The sequence below is a fragment of the Corythoichthys intestinalis genome, chromosome 11 (assembly GCF_030265065.1).
Source record: "Corythoichthys intestinalis isolate RoL2023-P3 chromosome 11, ASM3026506v1, whole genome shotgun sequence".
Lineage (NCBI taxonomy): Eukaryota > Metazoa > Chordata > Actinopteri > Syngnathiformes > Syngnathidae > Corythoichthys > Corythoichthys intestinalis.
This window is the reverse complement of record NC_080405.1, coordinates 25,335,895-25,348,931: the sequence shown is the minus strand read 5'-3', so window position 1 is coordinate 25,348,931 and position 13,037 is coordinate 25,335,895. Positions and strand designations below refer to the sequence as shown.

General features: G+C 38.2%; 1 protein-coding gene across 1 annotated transcript in view; it reads right to left on the bottom strand.

Moving 5' to 3' along the window:
* The window catches only part of il1rapl2 (interleukin 1 receptor accessory protein-like 2), a 409,390-nt gene extending 397,400 nt beyond the window's left edge, over nucleotides 1–11,990 (bottom strand). Inside the window, exon 1 of the mRNA XM_057850397.1 lies at nucleotides 11,106–11,990. The gene's annotated coding sequence lies outside the window, so the exon portion shown is untranslated. The remainder of the gene's footprint in view (nucleotides 1–11,105) is intronic.
* Nucleotides 11,991–13,037: the final 1,047 nt, after the last annotated feature.

The window sequence follows — 13,037 nt, the reverse complement described above, 5'->3', positions numbered from 1 at the left end:
CTATTTTATTTCCCAACGCTGAGAAGATATATCAATTGGTACCATTACGCACAGTCATGGTTGCACTTTCCATCATGCATTTGGACAGAAGTTAAATGGCTGCAGTATCATTCACTGAAAGCTCATAAAAATCCACTAGATGGCAATATTTAGTCACAATATACAAAGTCACATTATCCTTTAAGAATTACAAGTCTTTCTATCCGTGGATCCCTCTCACAGAAAGAATGTTAATAATGTAAATGTCATCTTGAGGATTTATTGTCATAATAAACAAATACAGTACTTACGTACTGTATGTTGAATGTATATATTCGTCCGAGTTTTATTCATTTTTTTCTTAATGCATTGCCAAAATGTTTATGATCAGGAAAAATTATCGGGAATGATTGGAATTGAATCGGGAGCAAAAAAAAAAAGCAATTGGATCGGGAAATATCGGGATCGGCAGATACTCAAACTAAACCGATCGGATCGGGAGCAAAAAAACATGATCGGAACAACCCTAATTATGATATCATTTCACATGTTATTTTGGTGTTTTGGAGTGACACTGATGGTTTGGTAAACTTGTTAGCATGTTCTTTATGCTATAGTTATCTGAATAACTCTTAATAGCCACGTTCGTGTTCTGCCTTTGGCAGTGTGTGTTCAATTGTATTATTGATTTTTTTTTTTTATATTGAAATGCGTGGTTTTAGTGGGGGCGCACTCGTACTTGTTTACGTGAAGAGCGCTCACACGCCAGAAGAAGACGGACAGCTACGTAGCTCTGAGTGAGTTGGTGAGTTAGCGAGAGAGAAACGAACCTACGTTCATTGTTTATGCTTTTAAAATATCTCTAAAGAGGCAACGCCTGTGTGTATCATCTTTTCTGTTGTTGTTGTGTGTTTTCCACCCGCAATCGGACACTTAGAGCCAGTTGTGTGGGTGTTTGAACGATGTGCTAATGCTAGCGAATGCATGCTAACTGTTTGTGTCATTGCTGTAAAACAACCTAATTATCATTTATTTACGTTGATGCGAACCTGTTTGTATCGAGGACCAAATTGATTCAGCAAATTATACGGACGTCCAGCATCATCATTTGGGAGTTCGCTGTATAGCCAGGACCGAGCCATAGCGTCCTAGTGAGGACAGTATATTCGCATTTCTTTGTAATGCACTGTACTCTGTACATTTATTCAACATATTGTTCTCTATTGTATTTTTATATTAAATTGCCTTTCAAGATGACATATCTGTTCTATGTGTTGGAGTTTATCCCCCAAAAATGCGACTCCGGTACAACTTATATATGTTTTTTATTTCTTCGTTGGGCATTTTATGGCTGGTGCGACTTATACTCAGGTGCGACTTGTAGTCCGAAAAATACGGTACTTACTATTCCTGTTTTTATTGAGTCTTTTATTACCTTTTCATTGCCTCAAAATACTTTTAGCATGTGTTTACCGCTCATACTTTTAAGCATTGTGTTTTCTAGTGGTAGCTGTAAAGCAGATTGTTGATCTGTTGTTGTTGTTGTCGATCATGTAGTATATTTAAACCACCCTTATTTGATATTACTACGTTTAAGTATTTTCATCAGGAATCTTTAGTATGTTCTGTCTGCATTCATCTAAACAAAACAAGCTGAAAGCGCACAAAACTACTTTGGGTGTCGAATTCACCTCTTGTAAGATGTTTCATCGCATATTTTGGCAGAACACCATTTTTTCCCCCCCAACTCTTGTCTGGTCTCATCCCATCTTTCCTGTTCATTTTGCTTTTGCCGCTCGTTTTGTGAGATATTGACAGTGCTGTCATGCTCAGAAATATTCCTCTCAGTTTCAAATTGAAAGGGTTGAACAAATGACATATTTATGTCGCTAGAGTCCTGGAGTATTCTGGAAGCCCGGCAGCGTAACCGTGTTACGTCACCGCCTTGCGATGTAAACAATAATGGCGACCTACTAGTTAAACCAATTTCACAAATTATATAAAAACGGAAACATTAAGAGCAGTTTCAATATTAAATTATTTTAACTCATAATAACGTTTATCTTTTAAGAACATCAAGTCTTTCTGTCTGTGGATCCCTTTAAATATTGATGATATGAATAGAAGCCAGCTGGATAGACATTTCTAATTTCATAAATTCATTTTACCAAGTTTCAAGACAATCAAATTGGTCAATGTAATTCAGTTGGTGTCCTTGGCGGGAGTGCAGACAGCAGCTTGAGCCAGCAGCCACAGCTGCGTTTTAGATGTCAAGCAAAGTGATCGTGTATCTGGACAATGGCAATGGCAATAACATTTGATTCTGCATTAGCAACAGTTGAATCAAAAGTGTGGAATTTTATAGAAGAAAAAAATAAAAGAAAATTTATTCTTGTTTGTTGTGTCATATTTAACTACTTATTATTTAACAGGCTCATTTTTTTTTTTTTTAAATAAGAAAAAAAGAATCAAATGCTAAGAGTGCCATATTTGCAGTCTGATAAAAGTGATACTGGGCGTAATGTCTAATATTTCACTTGACTGTTGTTTTTTTTTTTTTTTTGTCTGCATGTTTGAATATGGCTTATGCCAATGCTGCAACTGTATAAAATTGAAGTCCAAAATAATGTGTTATATTACTGTGTATACTACTAAAGAACAAATAAGCACACACAAACAATGGGAACAGATCTCATTATGATGCATCAAACCTGCAAACGAGAACCACGATAATGGACATCTTGTTGAATAAATATCCATGACACGGAGTCAATCAAAACTGAACTTCTTTATCATTATTTACGAGGATTTGTATATTGGGCTTCGACGGAATATTGCACACAAATACTGTAAATGGATCCGTTATTTTTAACCGGATTGCTCTATCGATATTTTTTTTATGAATTGTATTTATTTAATTTTACATTATTTTATTCTCCTTATTTATTAAAAATAGAAGTAAATGTATCCTTTATGTTCAATTACAGCATATTTTCAGATGATGTATGAAATATTAGTATAAATTAGAACTCCAATTTTGATATAAACCACAATTCATAAGAAATACCTTGTGCGTTGTTAGGACTGTTTATGTATTCATAAACATTGTTGTTCTCAGGGAAAAAAACTCAATCATTGATGTACTTTGAAGCTACCTACTTATATTCTTTTTTTTCTACGTAATGAAGTTGAATCAGCGCGGAAACGTCAAATCGTTTTGGCAAGACGCTGATCTTTGCCATATTACGGCTGCTGTTTTAGCAAGCTGGAGCTGCACTGTTGCTGCTGTGTACACTATTACTCTATTTGATCACAATCCATAGGGACTAGCCTGTCAGAGAATGTTACGTCAACAAAGGAGAGGCTACAGACACTGGTAGATTTGCTGAAGGGTGTACTGGAGAGTCACAGTGATGAGGAGGAGGGGGCGATTACTTAAAAGAAGGAGAGCGCAGATGTTTGCAGTTCTTACAAAAACTACTACGGATTGTGGTTTGAGGGAGAAAAAAAATCCTCAACTGACAACTGGTAAGTACTAAACCTGGAAAGGCTATGATTTTATGGAAAAACTTCACAGACAAGGTGTTTTTTTACGTCTCCTGAAACTTACTTTTTTTGCTGTTTCCCTTTAAAGTGCCTGTGACACAAAAAAAAACATGTTTATTTCATACTACACGCGATATTTTATGCTCCTGAATGAAATGGACCACTCAGATGTGTGCAGAAGCGATTGATATATTTATTCAATTTTTTTAATCCCGCTCTACAAAAATGAGAGACACCCGGCCACGGTCTCAGATTGAGGAAAAAAGCAAATGTAATATTAACGGGAGACATCATCTTCACAATACAGCTATACTATTGTATGCAAAAGGACTGCGGATCCAGCTGATTTTGCAGATTAATTTGTTTATTTTTCGCATCACACCAGCCCAATGTGCTGCAGGGTTTTGTTGCTACACCAGGGAGAGTGGTGTGAGCATTTCTGGGTTTCAAAAAGATCCTGTTCACTGCGAAGAATGGGCAAAACAAGTATGACAATGCAGCGACCATTGGACGGACAAGGAAGTGAGTAAGCTACGTGTACTGACTGATCCCTGTTCTCAGTCTAGTACTGGATGATAGTTAGGGGATTGTAGTGATGACGTGCGCTCAGTGCAGTTGGAGACGCGAAGCAAACACCAGCGAGTCCATTTCTCAGTTCAACTAGTTTATTCTGGTGGCGTTTAATAAGTTAACTCAAAAGCACTTTGTCCAAATAAAAGTAACAAACCAAAAGACTCAAAACGTATTTACAACAAACAACCAAAATGAGTACATTCCTTCCTGCATGCTGCTACTAAGCCACAGTCAAAAACTGTTTGCCCTCCTAACTGCCAACACCTGTGACATGATTAGCTGTCATTTTAAACATACCTGGGCTGATTCGAGGTCAGTGGAAAGACGCGATTGACAGCCTCTAGTGGCGAGGAGTAAAATTACAGATAATAAGACAAATCAGGAATATGGCTCTTACACTACGTGTTTTATATCATGTCAAATACTGGGATCATGGCACACATTTTAATAAGGAGGTGACTTGCATTTTGTGGGTGACAATGCTCCCTGTCCACTGAAACGGCGGAAGTGGCCTCCTCCCTCGGTTGATGCTCTCGTCTACGGTTCTCGATTGTGTAGAGACTTCCACCCCTTTTGGCCATCTTCGTGTGCCTGTTGAGAAAGCGCTATCCTCGGCTTGGGCTCGGGAAGCCACTCGCTCCAATGTCGGACGGTTTGTCCACCGAGAATGCGCCATATACGGCGTTCATTCCCCAGCTGCGTCTCCAGCGACGAGCACTCCTGCCGGGCTGCAGCAGGGGAACGACGAGCCGAAACTTGCCAGCCGATCGGTAAAGGCTATCACCGCTGCCGCCGTGTGTGACATGAGTTGGGGTAGTTTTGTGAGATTTTTTGTTTTTGAAAGGAGAAGCAGACACTTGGAAAAGCCGCTTGGTTTGGGTTAGCATGTAGCCTAGTCCTCACACTCCTCTTTTGTTTACTCTCTTCCTCTGTCCCCGAATCCTCGCTGGGAAATGACAAGAGCCGGACTAACTCCGCTGGCATAATATACCAGTCGGGAGGTTTGAGAAGTTGGCAGTTTTGACCATTATGCAGTGATTTAGCCTTGTCATACTGAATAAACGCATTTTTAATATTTCATATTCCATTTAGCAAAAGACGTATTTGTCACGACCATACAATTTATTTAGCAACTGGGGAAAAATAATTAGATACAAAGAATATCCTGTAAAAATGCTGTAAAAACAATTATGAAATTATACAGTATGCTCTAGTTATTAGCCTCGTTTTTGCTGTCGTTCTGACAAATACCAAATACGACCCTGACATGTATGCCACAGGCTTCCTCTGGATTGACAATATCACTTGGAGGATCCACCAGAATCGCTGAAAAATGCTTCCTCCTCCATTGGGCTGAATTCTAAATCCACTGAAATCACTACTGCGCCAACGTCATCACCCAGATCGAGACACAAGAGCGCTATAATGACAAGAGGAGGTAAACAGCAGATTAAAAGACTTATTTCACGTCATCTGCGCTTTGCCAAATTGTTGTACGTAGTTGAATTGTTCCAAAATATGATTTTATGATTAATTCCAATAATAATGCTATTTAAGATTTTTTTTTTATCGTGTCACAGGCACTTTAAAACCATTCATCTAGAAAATGCAATTTGTGGAAAAATTGCTTTGGGATGCTTTGCTCTCTCATTCGTCACTTCCTGTAGATTTTCAGACACTTCTGAGGCATTTTCAGGTCACTTCCTTGGTTAATTTTATGGCCTTTTTTTTTTTGGGGGGGGGGGGGGGGGTTGGGCTAATGACTGAAGTGAATACATTTTGGAGGAGTTGAATATGCTGTTGGAAATGAATGGGGCCATTGAAGACTTATGGGGAAGTTTGTGTTTAATTTTGATTGGCTTGTATGTTTTTGACAAAATCTGCTGATGTGCACCTTTATTTTGTGATTTTTTTTTTTCTTTTTTTTTTTTTAATAAGTGAATTACGTAAATCGATCAAAAACTGCAGGTAAAGTAACATTTTGAAAATGTCAAATGTATCTTACAGTACGTATATTCTTTGGATTTCATGAGATAAACCATTTTAGAAGTGCCATTGTAAGACAATGTCGTTTCCCAATGAACATTGATTTTGAGAGTGTCTACAGGCAAATGGCTTTCACTGTGCGCAGATGAGTACACTTTCCATCTTAAGAATGGACATTGAAATAGCCACCAGCAGGATAAAATCCTTCAGTGTTCTGCTCCGTTGCCAAGGTTTTCGCAACTTCTCTAACCCTGGATACAGATAAAAAATGTCCTCTCACTCAGGGATCCAATCGCATTTAAGCACATTTCCTCTTTTGTCAAGTAAATTGAGAAAGAAGCCTGTGACCAGAATGACTAACACAAGGACAGTTGATAGTTGCAATCCAGACACTGTGACCGCCAAGAAGGCTAACACTGCCAGAGAGTCTGTCTACTGTCGGGGATGCCATGAGTTAAAAAAAAAAAAAAAAAAAAGCATTGAAGCTGGAGAGCATTAAATGACACCTCCACCCTGTGTTAATGGCGTCTTTACAGCTATATTGTCTGTTGTTCTGCAACACAACCGAAGTAATCTTTTTATCACTTACAAGGATGAAAGCCAAATAAAAATATCATTAACAGTGAATCAGCTCTTCAGATTAATCAACCTTCAAGTGAAGGATCCTCTTCCAAACCCTTTGTCAGCAGACAGCCACCCTTCTGACAGAGAATATACTGAATCACCAAGTCCTTATCAGCTGCAGGGCTCCATTCTGAACTCAGTTTGTCCTCCACAACACTGCGAACTGACCTACAGGCACCATAACACTCCCTAAGAACGCTACTATCATTTGCTGCAGCAACAGATTTAGAAGCGGTGGAGAACTTCTGGCTCTTTGTGTTGTAACAATAGCAGCACCACGGCAACCAAGTACTGTATTATCAGAAACGGTAATTCCAATTAATTCGTGCATTGTGGAAAATGTAAATAAAAACAGAATACAAAGATGCGCAAATATTTTTTCAACCTATATTCATCTGAATACACTGTAATAAGAAAAAATGTGCCTATTTTAGATGATTTTTCAAACTGAGGGTCAAAAGTCTGTTTACTTGACAAAAAGTTGGTTGCCGAGGACTTTTGAAAGGCAAACTACCTTAAATGGTGTATTTGTTCATAATGAAAGTACTCATATTTGATAGATGGATGTTTTTAATCAATTAGCTAATTTTAATTTGATTTAATGCAATTTTGAAAATCTGGTCAAAAGCATGTCAATAATAGACAAAAATCCTATTTTTAAATTTTCAACCCAAGTCTCTGCTTTTGATGGAATAGCTCACACGTTTTATGGGTACAAAGATATATTTGTTTTTCTAATAGCTGTTGTGTGTGACGTAACATTTTGGTACCCTGGAGTTAGGAAAATAAATGTGTTTTAAAAATATCCATGTGTGTGGGGGCATACAATATGTGCTTGATTTAAGGGTTAGATCCCTTAAATCAAGCACATATTGTATGTCCAGCACTTAACCATAAGGACAAATTCTGAACTGCCTCTGCACAAAATGACATTTATCGTTTCAAGAACCTTCTTGTGACACAATATAAGGAAGCCTTTATCCCTTCTTCATGCATGACACAAAATGTCAGTTTCACATGAGTCTATCACCACTCTAGTCTAATGTATGTCATGACTTTCATCAGAATAGAAATTGAAACTGTTGCATTGTACAAGTGTGTTATTTGAATAAGGAAAATTGGAGGTTCAGAGAATTAAATAAAGACATGATTTCTGACAGTGGTCAATGGAATAATGCTGAGGGTCACCTTATCCAAACAAATCCTGACAGACTGAAAGCAGGCTAACTAAATTGTATCCTCTGTATACGTTAATCCCCCAGTTACCTTGGGGGTTATGTTCCAGACCACCGCATTAGACAAAATTGCCCAAGTGGCAACCAAATGCTTGTATTTTAAATCTTCATGCATATAATAGTAAATGTGAAATAATCCCAAATGCATGTATTTGAAACACTCTTTCCTTCTGGCTGGTGCTGATTGTTCTGCTGTAACAGTCTGTGTGGAGAAATAGTCAGAGACTTAAGTAGGATTTCAAAAATAATAATCATAATTGCAGAGATGTGAAGCTGCTAAAATAATCCAAGATATAATAGGTGATGACTATTGTTGCTTACTTCTGTATTTTTATTGATTAAAGGCAAGGGCGTAGATTTGGTCTCAACATTGGTAGGGACGCTATAACAGCATAACCTGCATGTACACTTTTTGCTGGGGATTTTAATAAGACCAAACAGGTTGGGTGAACGGGGGGTCAGGGCTACATTTCTCAGAAATATGCTGATGTGTTGCCTACGTAAAAATGAAAAAATCCCACCTTCTTCATTCAAATTTACAGTGGTTGTGTTTTTGTGTGTGTGTTATTTTATTTTATTTTTTTTAAAGAAATGTCTGCATAGGCTGCAAATAAAATTATTTTTCAATGAATGATGGAGAAAATGAATAAATATATTTTAATCAATGAATAAATGTACACTTGAAATAACGTTAATGGTAGAAAACACATACATTACAGGAGGACACTTAGCTCTAACCTGCTTCCTACTCGAGTTTTGCAGGTTAGCAAGTTCACACAGTTTAATGTTATGCTAACTGTGATGCAGGTTGGATTTTCAGTAACAAAATTAGCGGTGTGTTCCCCACCTCCACAACATTGACGTGTACTTACAGTGGCTGCTGCTGCAGCTGGCCGGAAAAAAATTCTTATAGCCCTCGTCTTTGAAAGGGTTGGAGGAAGCGACATGTTGACATGTATTTCTGTCGGGGTTGTGTGAGTGTCCGTGCTTGTTTGTTCTAGTCATCAGCCAATCAAACGTGCGTTTGAGGGGAAAAAATGGACCGGCACATTTAACAAGTGAAAAGGGGTAAATGTAAGTCTGCATCTAATGAAAATCCAGTAATTCACTTAATAATGGAAGGGTCAATTCTATTCTTACAACATATGGGAAGACACTTTAAATTATTATTATTAATAATAATTATAATCATTTATAATCATTATATAATTCAAATAAAGTTGCTTAAAAGTTGGTGGGGACAACTTGGGTATCCTGAAAAGTTGGTAGTGTTATGTCCCTACCGTCCCTATGCAAACCCACGCCATTGATTAAAGGATATAGTATTCATTCACAAAGACGCTTTGACAGATGGGTATAGATTAGTACTGCAGGATTGTTCTGTTATCTTGCCAAATGACGACCTCAAGTTCATGAACTTAACCATCAGAAAGGTTGGAGACCAAGCTTGAAGACAGTGTGTGAAGATTTCGGTCGTAAGAAAAAAAAACCTGCAGGGCACTTCCAAAGAACACAGCATCAAGCTCCAACTATTGACTTCAGTTACTTCCATCAACTCACGCTGAGGTCAAAACAACTATTTGTGACCTAAAGCACTGTCTGGGTCCACATTTCATCCAGTATTTAGCCTTTCTGACCCTTCAAGGCCTCTGCACTGCCCTTCGGTGTCCTCCTCCGTCTTGTTGAGGTCATGATGACACTCTCTCGGCCAGAGTTCAAATACATCTTCCTGCATCATTTTGTTTCATCCATTTTGCTTCCTTATCTTACCTTTAAACTTCACTTCACTATCTACAGTCTTCGCTTTATCTCCCATCGTTTTGTCTCTCCAATCTGTAATTTAATCAATAACATAGTTTCATACTATTCCGTTTTAACTTCAATCAAGCAGTTCTAAGATAAGCATTTATCATTATGTTCTACATCCGAGAACTGATTTGAATTTTTAATTTCAGCTCACTTTGCATCAGCAATGATTCAAGAGTAGAGGTAATTCCAACAGTAGACAGAAGACAGACAGACAGACAGACAGACAGATACGGATGGATGGAGGGAGGGAGGGAGGGAGATAGATAGATAGATAGATAGATAGATAGATAGATAGATAGATAGATAGATAGATAGATAGATAGATAGATAGATAGATAGATAGATAGATAGATAGATAGATAGATAGATAGATAGATAGATAGATAGATAGATAGATAGATAGATAGATAGATAGATAGATAGATAGATAGATAGATAGATAGATAGATAGATAGATAGATAGATTAAAACAACACATCCGTCACAACACTTGTGTACTTTGTAAACATACCATTGCATGACCAACACACACTTTCTGTTCTCTGAACAGAAACTCCCTCTAATGCTCATACAGAAAAGAACATAGTGGGGAGGAGGAAGGAAAGGGAAAACACCTGCTGGGCTGTAGAGCACTCAGACAAACAGCGTCTGTATTTGGACGACTTGAACAAATGGCAAAATTATACAGAAGAGCCGCAAAAAGATGCTTTATCCTCTTTACTCCTTGACTGAATGGACAATAGCATAAACAGAATGTAATGCATGTTTTGAGATGTCAGTAAGTGCACACTGTAAGGGGTCTAATACCAGAGTTCAAAAATATCAATCCAAAAATGTTGTTTCGCTTGACATGTTCATTGATTTATTTGTTAGCGTTGTACAAATATACTGCACCATATGGAGAGATATAGAGATATGTTTTGAAAGGGCCAAATATGAGGCACAGCTTGGTGATGCATCATCCTTATTGGTAAACATACAAATATGTAAATAAAGAGTCAAATAACATTCACATTTGACACTGTCAACCAGATAGGAACATTGTAGTAGTTCTCTTTAAACTGCAAACGTGTGCCTAATATTGTGACCTTTATCTTTCAGTAAACGTGGCTTTAAGGGGAACCCAGGTAACCTTGCATGGCCTGAATGGGAGTACAAAATAATAAAGTAACAAATATTTATTTTCAAATGTAATTTTGTTCTCATGCAAGACGACACACGAGAACACACGCAAACTATCTCCGCAAGTCAGATATGTCCACTTTACCGGCCATGACGCGCGCGCGCACATGAACTTGTCAAGGAACCCACACGAGCGCCCGCGCGTAAAATCGTAATGTGAGAACATCTTACCTAAAAGTCCAGAATGACGCCAATGCTAGGGACAAACACACTTCTCAAATAATCCAGCCTCTCCCCTCTTTTCACAGCTGCAGCCAAACGTTTCTCCTTCCAGGAGATCGCGTCCCCTCGAATTTCTCTGACAGAAGAGACACTCAAGACCTCTGACCGAACTTTCTGGATTCAAAATATGCGTTAATGACGTCTCATGCAATCTTCCCTTGAATATGACACGGACACCGGTCGGTCCGTCTGTGTCCGCGCATTACTCTGGAGCAGTCGATCCACCTTTACGCATCCAAATTGCATTCAGTGTGAGGTGTACGCATAAAAAAACGCAAATGAATGACCATACGGGATATTGGCAATATAGAACTTTGTGTCCATTATTCACCATGTGCAATTATTATCATGACGTCCTCACTTGCCCCCTCAATAAACTAATAATTTACTGTCAATAAATTGAGCAATGTGTTGTAAGAATAGTCTTCAATTCTCTCCGTGGTATTCCAAACATGCCAAAATGCAGTTCCAGTGAAAAGTGGCGTTTCATGCAAACGTGCGCTTCCCAAAGTATATTCCAAAAATGCGTTCAATCATAACAACCTCCAAGTTGTAATGCTTCAGACGTGTTGTCCGCTTTTTTACACTTTTCGTCCAAAATCCATCAAAAAGTAAGGTTTGCAGCACTGCTCTTCACTGGATTGGGCTCTCTTTTGCAAGAAGAAAAACGTTAAGGAGCATCGGTTCACATCTTTTGCTTTCTTGTCCAAGGGAGAAGGAAGGAAGATGATGAGAGGTGATGAGAGGGTTGATATCTTCGCTTTCGACCACACAACGGACCTCTTCCTCGAGGAAGTGGATGTGAGGAAGGGGCTACTATGTGACGGATCAACTCCACTTTTCCCGGTAGAGGAATGTGCCGCCTCCCACTCCCCCTCCTCCTCCTCCTCTTCCTCCTCCTCATCCACATCAGTTTCCTCCACCTCCTCATCTTCTTTTCCCTCCTCTTCCCAATCCTAAATAACTTAAACTCTGCAGGAAGGCACAATGAAATAAGAGTTTAAATTTGAAGTTCTATGTACTGTACAACCAATTATTATTACAATTATTTTAAAAGATGGTGCATCCCTATCCACCCCTATTCACTGTTCTCTTCAGCACCACAACCCTCACACTGTCCAAAATACTCAGGACCAATGAGAAATGTGAGTATTTTTCATTGTTCTTCTTATGCTTTGTTGTAGTTATTTCTTTTTTTATCATGAATAATTTTGCGGTCAAACACTACAGAGCAAATTAGAGTGTAGAAGTTGAGACGAGAGGTGCTCTCGACGTGGGTTTTAGGTACAAACGTACCACTGTGCTGCCCCCTTTTGGTTGCAAAGCGTTTTAACAATGAGAAATGATTGAAGTAATAAAACTACGTAAATACAGGAGCACTGCTTAAAATCAGAGACATAATAACAGTTGGCAGACAAGTCATAAAAGACTGAAAGATTGCTGATGCAACCTTATCCTGTGAACCCGAGGCCGCTGGCAATCTTACAAATAGTGACGTATGCCCTTACAAATTGGGTACTAATCTTACAACGTTGTATAAAGCTTGCAAATGAAACAAAATTAAAACTTAATTTTTAAAATAATCTTAAAGTATTGGTAATATTGTAACATATAACCTGGTGCAATCAAAGAACAATCAATATCTTCAGCTACATCATGATTACTAAAATTTAACAGTGACTTTTTTTTAATTGTATGCAGCACTTTTGGCAATTTCTATCATATCTTGATGGCTGCACTTCAGCTCGCAATTCAGTTTGACTTGAAAATAGTTTGTTAATGTGTCCTATTATAAATTAAAAAGGTCAATTGATAAAATTAACTTACCGATTGAATCTTTGAGTCAGGGAACATTTATTTTGCTAATTCTGAGAAGTGATC